Source organism: Ruditapes philippinarum, unplaced genomic scaffold (genome assembly GCF_026571515.1).
Source record: "Ruditapes philippinarum isolate M1 unplaced genomic scaffold, ASM2657151v2 ctg331_1_1_1_1, whole genome shotgun sequence".
In the NCBI taxonomy this organism is placed as follows: Eukaryota; Metazoa; Mollusca; class Bivalvia; order Venerida; family Veneridae; genus Ruditapes; species Ruditapes philippinarum.
In genome coordinates this window covers 79,455-92,671 of record NW_026855427.1, presented here as the reverse complement: position 1 = coordinate 92,671, position 13,217 = coordinate 79,455, and positions in this window count along the sequence as shown.

The window sequence follows — 13,217 nt, the reverse complement described above, 5'->3', positions numbered from 1 at the left end:
TTATTTTTGAACTTTGTCCCAGACGTAACACTAAAATTATAAGAGATATAAACATGAAATTTTGTAGGTAGTACATATATTTCATTGGGTGGAAGTGCAGTGCTAAATAACCATAACCATAACTCTGTCTTGCCTAATTTTGGAGTTATTGCCCTTTGTTCATTTGTACACTTTGAACCCGGACATAACTCTAAAAGTATAAGAGATAACAACATGAAACTATGTAGTTAGATAGACCTCATTGGGTGGAAGTGCAGTGCTAAATATCCATAACTCTGCCTTGCCTAATTTTGGAGTTATTGCCCTTTGCACATTGTCAGGAGCGCAAGTCAGTCATTATAAGTTGGATTGCCTTCAAACTTGGCATGCATGCTTCGACCCGAAGTGCAGTGCACAAGAACCGGTACTCTGCATTTCTTCTTTTTTGAGTTATTGCCCTTTGTTAATTTTCATACTTTATTTTTGTCCGGGCCATTTCTCCTAAAGTATTAAAGCTATGGACTTGAAACTTCATAAGATGATAGGTTCCCATTAAGAAGAAGTGCAGTGCACAAGAACCGGTACTCTGCATTTCTCATTTTTTTTAGTTTTGCCCTTTGTTAATTTTTATACTTTATTTTTGTCCAGGCCATTTCTCCTAAAGTGTAAAAGCCATATAGACATGAAACTTCATAGGATGATAGATCTCATTAAGAAGAAGTGCAGTGCACAAAAAACGGTACTCTGCATTTCTTTTTTTTTTTGAGAAATTGCCCTTTGTTAATTTTCATACTTTATTTTTGTCCAGGTCATTTCTCCTAAAGTATAAAAGCTATTGTCTTTAAACTTCATAGGATGATTGATCTCATTAAGAAGAAGTGCAGTGCACAAGAACCGGTTCTCTGCATTTCTTCTTTTTTAGCTCACCTGTCACTTTGTGACAGGATAAGCTTTTGTGTTGCTTTTCGTCCGGCGTCCGTAAACTTTTACTTTAACTTTTACTTTTACTCTTCATAAACCACTAAGCCAATTTCATCCAAACTTCACAGGAATGTTCCTTTGGTGATCACCTTTGAAAATTGTTCAAAGAATTTAATTCCATGCAGAACTCTGGTTGCCATGGCAACCAAAAGAAAAAACTTTAAATATCTTCTTCTAAGAAACCCAAAGAGCTAGAGCTTAGATATTTGGCATGAAACATCTTCTAGTGGGTGTCTACCAAGTTTGCTCAAATAAAAGCCCTGGGGTCAAATTTGCCCCGCCCCAGTCATTGATTTTTCCTATATGCATATAGTAAAAACTTAAAAATCTTCTTTTAAAGAACCCAAAGTGCTTGAGCTAAGATATTTAGCATGAAACATGTTCTAATGGATGTCTACCAAGTTTGTTCAAATAAGAGCCCTAGGGTCAAAATTGGCCCTGCCCCAGGGGGTCATTGATTTTCCCTATATGAATATAGTAAAAACTTAAAAATCTTCTTTTAAAGAACCCAAAGAGCTAGAGCTAAGATATTTAGCATGAAACATGTTCTAATAGATGTCTACAAAGTTTGTTCAAATAAGAGCCCTGGGGTCAAAATTGGCCCAGCCCCGGGGGACAATGATTTTCCTTAAATGTGTATAGCAAAAACTTAAAAATCTTCTTCGAAAAAAAACCCGAATAGCTAGAGTTTAGATATTAAGCATGAAACGTCTTCTAGTAAGTGTCTACAAAGATTGCTCAAATAAAATCCCTGGGGTCAAAACTGGCCCTGCCCCAGGGGTGTCATTGTTTTTAAATATATATGTAAAGAAAAAACTTAAAAAACCCAACGAGCTAGACCTTAGATGTTTAGCATGAAACATCTAACGGGTGTCTACCAAGTTTTTTTCGAATAAAAGCCCTTGGGTTTAAACTGGCCCCACTCTGGGGGGCCCGACTTCAGGGCCATCATTGCCCTCTTGTTGAGTTATTGCCCTTTGTTAAATTTCATACTTTATTTTTGTCCGGGCCATTTCTCCTAAAGTATAAAAGCTATTGTCTTTAAACTTCATAGGATGATTGATCTCAATAAGAAGTGCAGTGCACAAGAACTGGTACTCTGCATTTCTTATTTTTTGAGTTATTGCCCTTGTTAATTTACATACTTTATTTTTGTCCAGGCCATTTCTCCTAAAGTATAAAAGCTATGGTCGTTTTTAAACTTCATAGGATGATAGATCTCATTAAGAAAAGGTGCAGTGTACAAGAACCGGTACTTTGCACTTCTTTATTTTCTTCATTTTTGTCCTGGCCATTTCTCCTAAACTATAATGTTGTTCACAAGGCGACACGTCCGACTCGCGGAGTTCTAGCTAGTAATTTGTTTCACTTTGAACTTTGTCCGAGACATAGCATAGCTCTGAAACCATAAGAGGTTTGTAGGTAGATTGATCTCATTGAATAGAAGTGCAGCGCAAAAGAACCTTAACTCTGCCTTGCTTAATTTTAGAGTTATTCCCCTTAGTTCTTAATTTTGGAGTAATTGCCCTTAGTTCATTTTTGTCAGGGACATGACTGAGACTTCAAGAGGTATACTTTTCTGTGTCCAAAACCTACTCGGGAGGGGGGAAGCATCACCCGGTTCTTGTTCAGACTTGTATTTGAAAAACATCGGAAACTCATTATGTGAAACTATGAGGCGCAGAGCTTGGATATTTAGCATGTTGCATAACTTTGTGGACCACAGAATAACTGGTATAAATCATGTCTCTTTGGTTAATACTGGCCCCGCCCCTGGTCACTTAGATATACTCATGTTTGAGAAAACACATTTCGGTCTTTATTGAAACTACAGTGGTAGGAGCTAAGATATATAGCATCACCTTTGCAAAACTGATCATGCTTCTGGGGTCAATATTGGCCCGCCCCGGGTCACTTGATTTATATAAACTTAAATAGGAAAACATATTTAAGTCCTATGATGTGAAACTAAAAGCCAAGAGCTTATTTGCCATGTAGCATCAATTTGTAGATTTTTATTTAAGTTATATTCTGACCCTGCCCCTGGAGTAACTTGCCGTATGTAGACCGGGGTATAGGAAAACACATCTTATCTTTTTGTGGATACATACTATGCCTCTATATTTGGCATAGAACCGACTGATCAATCACCCCTCAATACAACTACTTAATAAGGCTATCAGCAGATGACATAATCACATATTGCTCTTGTTTGTGAGTTGCAGACATTTGGACCGGTTAAAAACGTGGGCAATGATCAGAAGTTTAGTGTATGCTGGAATTATCCGAGAAACATTGTATTACAGGTAGATTATGAATAAATTCAAGTTAGAAGAATTCCTTTACTTTTATTAGTCACAGATTTCCAAAGTGACAAGCTGCATTTAAAAAGAGAACCTATTGTTTCAGTAGGATTAACCACTATCATTTTGCCGAATGTTAAGTAGGAAATAAACTCTGAAAATTTCCTCTTTATCTAAACAAATTTTTGATGCTAAATGATATGCATTATTATTAGTTCGTCTTGGAATCAAATCTACTAAGAACGTTTAGCTTGTTTTTCATGTAGTGGTTTTATGAAGCCTCCACTTAGAAGTAAGAGCATACCGTGATAGAAACAATCTGTATATTACAGTTATCACTTCATGTAAAGAAGGAATAAGCCAGGATTTATTTTACTTGAAGGCCGGTAGATGATCCCTATCTCTTTTGAGGTCAAAAAGTCAAGGTCACTGGCTTTGAGCACTGAAAGCTTGTCCCACTTATAACTAGATAACGCATTGGCCTACAGTCCTGAGATTTGATGTGGAGGTTGGTAATTACCAATAGATGACCCTCCTTGACTTTGACAGAAATATGTCAAAGTTATAGGTCAGCGTAACCTTGACCACAAAACGCATGTCGGACACGTGACTGTTAAACACATGGACTCAATTCACAAATGATGGTGTGGAACCACAATAACTAGAGAATACTATGGCCTAAAGACCTTTGATTTGATGCAGGTACTTTACAATGACTACATGTAGTAGATTTTCCACAAGGTTTTTTAGGTCAAGGTCATTATGACCTTGTCAACACAAAACGTTCATGAATAACCATAGATTTTATGGTCAAGAGCACAGTGACACCTGTAATACTTGTCTGTTCTAAAACTACTGGAGACCTTTCCAACCACTTGTGTATAGCAACAGATCTATTATAAAACCCCAGTTTCCTCATAGAGTTTGTTAATATTTTTACTATGTATAGGTTAGTGTTTGATAAAAATAATTAGTCAAGAGTTCCACAGGCACACGAATGAATAGTACTGTTAACCACACACTTTATTTGTAATTAGTGTTTGAAATTATTTCTTGTCCAATAGGATTGCAGTATTTCAAATGAATCGCTACAAATTTACTTTGGTAAATCGGAAAACTGTTAATCATATAATAAATTGACTGTTTATAAAAATAATTTAAAACACTAGGCTGGTTAAAATTTATTAGTACGAATTTACAAAATGAAATTGGTCGCGGTTTCTTTGAAAAAAATTCACTACAATGATATGGTCGTCTATGGGAAAAATCAAAAATGGGGCGTTGCAATCGCTTGGTGGTTGCTTTTGTATTTTGATATTTAAATCTCATAATTTATGACTGGAATGTTCTATAGTTTAAACTCGGCGAATAGATTTTGCAAGTAAAAAGTTCTAAATAATCGTCTAAATTACTTGGTATCTCTGCCCGATGCCTTATGCCTTCTCAGCGTCCATGCACTCCTTTCCGAGGGAAGTCAAGTCATTATCTATGAATATTTATTTTATGTCACGAACCCCAATGACGTTAAGCCGTTTGGAATCACTATGATGTTCAAATTTTAAATTAAATTTTTGGATCCAATATCAATCCAATTTTTAGCCTCATTTTCAGAGTCCAAAAATATCTACGTGTATATCAAATACATATTCATACTCCAGTAAACATTATATCAAATCCTTATTGTACTTGAAGTTACAAACTTACACAAAAAGTATGTCAAATATTAGAAGCAATGACGGTGTGAAATAAAGAGGGAACAATACTAATTCTATTGGACTCGAACACAGCTATAGCGTCATGTCCAATGTAGGTTTGACAGCTGTGTACTCGACCAATTGAGTTAAGTATTGAACTCAACAATATATGATAACCTTTTCAGTTTGACGAAACTACGAATAGACACAAACGACCGTAGCAATCAAATGCAGATAGTAAAGTATGAAGCAGTGTCCTATAGCCGCTGCTGTGTTCAGTTGTTGTGCCGAAAAATATTCATCAATACACATCTTTTGTGCCTTAGCATTCGGATCTTTGACGACTTGTAGATTGTTCAGTCCAAACTCGGTTGTTTCATTCTCAGTCAGCTTTATTGCAGGACAATACAATAATATTGTCTCGTCTATAGACTCTTTACGAGAACAGAATGCCGAAACTTTGCTCAAATCTTTGGAACTAGTTTTGACATCGATTTCCCCAAAAATGATGACTAGTGCAATGCGAAACTTCTGTGTCCCGTAGCTCAACTGTAGATAAACGTTCTTCCGGATAGCAATCTGCCTGATCCTTTCTAATAAAATATTGTACAGACATTTTTCATTTGCAAACACTTCAAATCTAAAAACCATTTGTGTTGTTGAATTTTCCCCGGCAAATATTGTTGACTTACATATCCCACAACTAATGTCGTCTCCTATTTCGCGAACAAGACGATTTTCGAGAGCACGCAGAAGAAATGCGTTGGCGGTTATATTTCCATAATTTTAATCGTTACTTTTAAAATTCACCCAAAAGCTCCCCCTTTCTATTTACTTAAAGAGTGTTTTGCAACTTTCCGTTTAGGGAATGTGTCCGGGGAAACAAAAATTTGTTTTCCCAAGTCACTGAAATTTATACAAATCCCTTTAAGCAACCCCGGTCAGTTCCCTTTAAAATTAAAAATTTAAACGAAATGATAAAAATATAAATTCAAAAAAACCCTTTCGTTTTTGTTTAGAGAAACCCTAAAAGTTATTTTTAAAACTTTGCCCCCCTCGGCCTAAAAAAAAATTTCCAAAAAGGGGAAACCTGAAGTTTTTCCCCGGGCCCTTTTCCAATTTGGACGGAAGGGTTTTGAGGGGGCCCCTTCCGGGCCTTTGAAAAATTAAAACCCATTTTAAAAACACAAACGGGAAAAAACCCTGGGGAAGGAAAAACTGGAAGCTAAAAAAATAACTTGGCGGGGGCCAAAACCTTAAAAAAACCCCCCTTTAAAATTTAAAAATCCAAATGGATAAAGCCCCCGGGTTGGAAATTCATTCTCCAAAAACCTTGCCTAAAACCAGGAAAAAAAATTTTATTTTTCTTGGGCAAAATTTTCCCTTTAAATTTTTAAATTTAACAAAAAGGGGAAAATTTCTGCGTTTCCATTACCTTTAAAACATTGCGGGGAAAATTTTGGGACTTCCCTTAAATTTAATTGAGGGTTTAAAAAATTGTGACTCCCTTAAAAGCAAAAAATTTTTTAAATTTAAAATTTTGGATCCTACCCCAACCATTTTTAACACAAAATTAAACATGAATAAATTTTTACATTTTTTTTTCATAAAAAAGTTTTACTGTTTTGATACACTTACCTTTATAAGGATCCCATATATTGGGGAAAATGACAGGGCCCCTTTTTTCTTCTGGCAAAGGGTTCCTTCTCCCCAAACATTTGACTCAAAATCAAGAATAAAATTAAATGAAATTATTCCAGATTTAGAGCCTTTGTCGTCTTCTAGAATTTCGCAAGTATCAACTCTCTGTACTTTGGAGTTTACGTTACATAAAAAGCAATAAACGTTTGCAAAATAGAAAACGCCGCTGTCTGAAAAAGTCTTAAAAATCTTATTCTGGTCGTAACTGTTAACAACACATCTTTTTCTCATTTCCTTTTTCATAACATCCCAAGTCCTTAACATTTCACGTGGACATTACAAAGTGACGAATACAATATGAAAACCCCCCATACGTTTTGGGCTGGGGGGAAATGACGGCCCCAAAAACAATTTTCCATTACAAATTTTTTTCTCTCTTCAAATTTGTTGAGAGGTTTTTGTCCAAAAAAGGGGAAATCCTTCAGTTTACAACAAACCCTTTTTCATGACGGGAGCTCCAAAACGTCATTACATTTGGCACAAATGTTTATTTTCGGTTTCACCTTTTTTCCCTTTTTTGGGATCATAAAAAATCACAAAGTCCTGAAAACCCTGAAAAGGGGGGGTGGCAAAACTTTGATAGGCTAGAGGGTTTTTTCCCAAATTTAGAACAAATTTCCAAAGACATGGTCCAAATAACTGTCAATTCCTTCTCCAAAAAGGCCCCCATTTTTTCCAAATGCCTTTAAAAGGCCCACAAGGGACCTTGGCTCAACCAACCCTGACAACGGCATGTCCGGACAGCAACTTCCGGTCTCAAAGCAATCACTTTCACAAGAGCATGCCTCGCAACAAGGCTCGTATAATTCATTCGGTATTTCCTATAAAAATGTTAAAGTATTTAATTATAGCATTTCAAATAATTGTATGAGTATTTACAAAAAAACTTGTATATTTTATTCGCATAGATTTTACCATCCATAAGCATCCCTACTAAACATGACAAAAATGTTAGATACGTCAAACTTTGAAAAACAAGCATGTTCTTTTAAATCGGATATTTTTAGGAACTGACAAATTTTACAAAGAGTATTATATATATTATAAAACATGCCTGTTAACAAGACAATTGTATTAATTTTTGATTTAAAAAAATCAAACTTGGCAACTTACCTTCAGGGGCGAAGATTGACAGAACTTGCTGTATGGACAAAGGTTCCTCAAACTCAGCGGATGGTCAGACGACAAAGTTGTTTTGTTTAAAATTTTCCCTTTTGGCAAAAACCCCAATAAATCAACGTAAAGTAAAAGATTTAAAAAAAAATTCAAGTTTAAAACCTTTTTAAAATTAAAAATAAAATTCATTATTTTAAAATAAAAGGTTTATATTTACCAAATTTAGGAAAACATACCCTGGGGATATAAAAAAACAGAGTTTCCGTTTGAAATTTGCCAATCTTTGCTTAAGGTCTTTTTTTAGCATTCCAAATCCTGTCTCCGGCCCGGTTTTAAAATTAAATTTTGTATTCCCCCAGGCTTAATTTTTATAAAAAGGGGACAAAATAAACACAATATCTTTTGGAACACACCAAAACATTTGAAAATTTTTATGGTGACACGGGTGTAAAAAGACGAGGAAAACATTTTTAAACCGCACCTAATTTGGAAACGTTAAATTTTTGAATTTCAAATAGCATTAAAAAATAATTTAATTTTTGAAAAAATTTTTAAAATTTTTTAAAATTTTCTTTTTATTGGCCCCGCCAACAAAAATGCAAAAAAACCCTTTGGAAAGGGGGCCCCCAAAAATTTTTTGGGGAAAATAATTTAAATTAAAATTTTTATTCATGCCCCCTTTTTGAAAAGTCCCTTTTAAAACCCTTTTAAATTTTAAAAATCGTAAAACTTTTTGACTTATATTTTTTAAAAAAATTAAATCTTAAAATTGTAAACTTAACGGGGGGAAAAGGAAAAAATAAAATGTTTAAACAATTTTTTTTTGTTTTTTTTCACAAAATCAACACAGTAGTGAGTAAAATAAGAAAAACTTTTATTTAAAAAAAAATTTAAAAAAATTGTTTGTCGTTTGTTTTAAACCAAAAAATTTTTTTGATACTATCTCGGCGGTCGTTTAACCTAATATAACCGGTTTCCTGGATAACTAACCAGTAAATACCAATTTTCCCCCGCAAGTGCTTAACTAAATTACGTTATGCCAAGTTTTAGAAATAAGTTAATACCTAAATACCATTTAACTTTTTATTCAATGTGCAGAAATCTTAGCCATAATAATGGGTATTATAAAACATTAAAGTACTAACCTTTGATGGCATTGATTATAGGATATTCCTGTTAGCTGAGTCGATGTAACATTCGGTTAAACAGATCTAAATATATTTCCTACCTTCGACTTTGATAACATATACTTTTGAATGGGATTCATGATTTATAGTAAACTAAAGTTAAGTTAAATAATACGCATTTCTTATTTTAAAAATGGTTTACGTTTTGAATATTATTAACTTTCCTTAATTTGTGTATTACAATGGACTTGTAATATTTCGAATATGAACTCAGTATTAATGGCACACAATTAGCAACCTATAGTATCATAATGTTTAGTAATGGAGAGGGTATGCCACGAGCCCTTGATACCTATTTACAAATAAAATATAAACTGTCAAATGTTCTCTTCCTGGCTTCCGGAATAGATGTAAATTATTATCTATCTTTGAAAAAATATGCTGGCAACACAGGAGAGAAAAAATCGAGTACATAAATTGTGTCTAAAAACACAAGTTCAATTTAAGTTCGGTCAAAAATTGTATATCACTTTATCACAGATTCGCACATTGCAATTTGTTATAACATTTGAATATTTACAGTCTCACATAATCGCAAGTGTTTTGTCCATGTATCGCCCTAAGTGTCATTAACTTTCGTATGGTGCACTGCTGGGTTCATGTCGTGGAAGGTTTCGCCTTGTGAAACTTTTTTTCTGTCACGAAGGTATTTTTTTCTGTTGCAATTTTACAAAAGAGCTAGACATAGAGAAGACAACACATAGACAGTGATATTTTATGAATGCCATACCTTTATAAAGTTGTCTCGCCGTAATGGCACCATTATAATATAGATAAAATGTAAAATAAACTGTTATATAGTGAAAAGCGATATATTATAAAGTTCGGATACAAAAATAAATTTTAATGTATAATATTATCTTACATAATCTTAGCGTGTCGGATTATGGCTATTACTATATTGGATTTCCATTTTTTTCCACACACCTCCTCGATTAAAATACAACTGACCTGGTTTGAACTAGCAGGGAAATCAACACTTACTCATTTTAACAATTTTTAGGCGCCGGCGGACATCAGGTGTGTACTGCAATGTTTTTCCTTTTTCGCCTGAAATCTGTATAGCTTTTTGACTGTTCCCTGGATATACAATATCATTTTAAATAAATTAAATGAGGGATAATTCACCTTATTTCAAGCAGAGGCACGATGATGCATTTAAAGCCGGAGCCCGTAAAAACAACGAAAAATTAAGTAATGAAAGGTATTTTGTAACAAAATAGCGAGGATCTATTTGAAATTAAATGTGTCTTCTGTGACAATTATCGTGTTTGTGTGTTATGTCGTGCAACTATAACGGCTGTAAAATGCTGGCCAGTTCCTCATATCTTTTCCAGTTGGCTTTGAGGTTATTTGCTCATTTATATAACTTTCAGGAGCAAATAACTTTATAACAAGGGCAGATTCTCTCCACAGGAAGCTGACCACCACACGCCTTAACTGTTTTTCATCAATTTGTTTCAATCACGAGTTCAACCGTCCTCAAGTTCGCCGGTTTGACATTTTTATGCAATTCAGATATCGCTATTTTGTGTAAGTACAATACCGGAAATAGTATAACAACAATGCCTATAACGAATTCTATTGAATGTTGCCCTCACTTACATACATTTAATAGATCCAGCTTATATACAAATATACTATTATGTAAATTAGAAAGCCATTATTTTACATTTTACTGATCTTTTTTAATACATGCGCAAACAAATTTGAAACGTGAAATATTAAACATAAAGATACTCTTTAAGCCTATGAAATAACATATATTCATGAGTGTTTCGACAAACATATGCATAATTAAGTTTGACCTTTTAACCCCTTAAACAATGCACTCAATTGATGTTTGTCTTTGAACGAGTTCAGATAAATTTTTTGGGCATTTTAGGAAAGGCGCGTTCTTTTATTGATTAATTATGGAATGTATCGAGCTCCTGAGAAATGCTACAAAGAAAATTGATATGAAGAAATTGAATGATTGATTGGTTGGTTTGATGATTGACTGGTTTGTTGATTGATTAATTGATTGATTGATTGATTGATTTGGTTCAATGCTAAAACTAGTGAATGAATTAATGATGAAAATGACATTTTAGAATGTGGTTTATGAAGAAGTAAAATAAGTAAATCTTTTTTCCATGCATTAAGTAAGATTACTTTAAGAGATATTGTCTAATTGATTTTTGATATCAGTTTTGATAATTAGTTAATAATTTATAGATTAAAAATAACTGTCTTTGTAAATAAGCTGATAAAAGGATGCTAAGAAAAGATCAAATTATTATTCCACAGACATGCAATAATAATTAAGTCAGTTTTAAATATAAATACAAAATCTAAATCATGATAACACATTAAGCTATTTACATTATGTTGTAAAAATCTCTTTTTTGACTTCTGAAAGTATCCAATATCAGTGTCAATAATTAATTGGTCAAATTTAAGTCACGTGGCATTTTTCCGAGAAGGTATACCTATAAAATATGTCAGTAAACATATTGTTATATTTGTGTATATTACAAAAAAAGACAATTAATTTGGGTCAACACTAATATTTCAACATGACTTACAATGGGACAATAATAAAGCCGTACTATTAAGTGTTTTGCAAACATTGCAAACATAGAAACTGCTTACCAAGAAGTGTGGGTTAAACAAACGTTTTGAATATAAAAACGTGTTCAAAATTTTACTGTAAATAATTTTAAAAGGCTCTATATAGACCTTAGAACTCATGCGATACAATCCTTAAAATATGGTAACTGAAGGAACGGACATTTTCGATCAATTGGAATCATGACATCCTGACCTAAGACACTAAAACTTATTCTGAGGCTAAGGAAACCAACTCTTGGTATAAACATTCCATGTAGAGTCATTTAAGACAAAATAGAGAAAATGCTCCATTCCAATTGGCTAAAACGGCGGTGTTAGGATAAAATGGTCAATTCTGTTAAATTGTATCACCGTTCAAGCATGGCGGCAATCACTGCACCTAATTTCACAGCATGTCAGTCTTTGGCTTGCACCAGAATTCAATTCATAATAAAGTAAAGTTCTCGGGAAGCTTTTGAAAAAAAAATACGTTTTGAATCTTTGCATATTCAAACAAATCAGTAAACTGTTCAATTCTGGCTTTCTAGTTTACAAAAATTGACAAAAAATAAAAACTCAGTGGAGTCTCTTTAAAAAAGTGCAAAATTAGTTTATGTTCTTTAAATATTGGATTTAGAGCATGTTTAACTATCACCACCTGAAGAAAGTAGCACTGAATGTAAAATAATTTGTCATAAACGCAGACAAATGTAAACAAAGTGGTATTTTGCTTTCCATACAAACATATTAAGTCGCAAGTGATTTCATTTTTCATGATTAAAGCCTTAAAGGTAAAGCATGTTTTGTTCTAGTAATGCAAAAAAAATCTAATGCAACTGCCGTACCTTGCTCATTATGGTTCAAAGTAGAATATCTTTTCAAATCGATTTTGAGCCGGATATTTATTTTACAAAATAATATCTAAACGTTTGATCGTTAGTGTCTTTTTCCTGTTTAAAATTTAGAAGTTAGATTTGAATTTTAATGCTTCGATTTTTGTATCGAGTATCTATCATGCCACGGATCATCGTGTTAAGTTTGCGCTGTCGTATAAAAATAGATATTTCATTTTGTATCCCAACAGTTGCAAAGCAAACAATAAAGTCAATCTTTCTTTCAATACACTAATCATCTGATTGCATATATGATTTTCTTAGTCGCCCATATAAAAGTTTATTTCTAAACATTCCTAATTTCTTAAACTTCCAGCTTCCTTTATTTTAAATTGTTCATCATGAATTTTAGGATATTAAGATGAAAATTTTAAATTACTCGCTCAACAATAAAAAAAATCAGATAATTGACCACACTGCTTTTTATGGCTTTGAATTTTTAGATATTATTTAATTTACCTATCTGTTGCACAGAAAACCGTATATTCTGCATTTGTGTTACTGTTTAAAGACTGTTTAAGCATTATCAGTGAAACTCAGAAGAGACAAATAAGTTGATTTTTCTTGCTCTGGGTTTCTAATGTATCCAAAAAGTAAGATAAATTTTACTGAAAAACGCATGTGTGGAACTTAGAACACGATGTTTTAACAATTGATGATTTAAAATAAAAATTAAACAAAAAGTAACAATGAAACTACTAACAATTTTAGTGGCCTCATATTTTTGTTTTGTTTCTATTTACCAGACATTTATCGAACACTCCTGTTTGG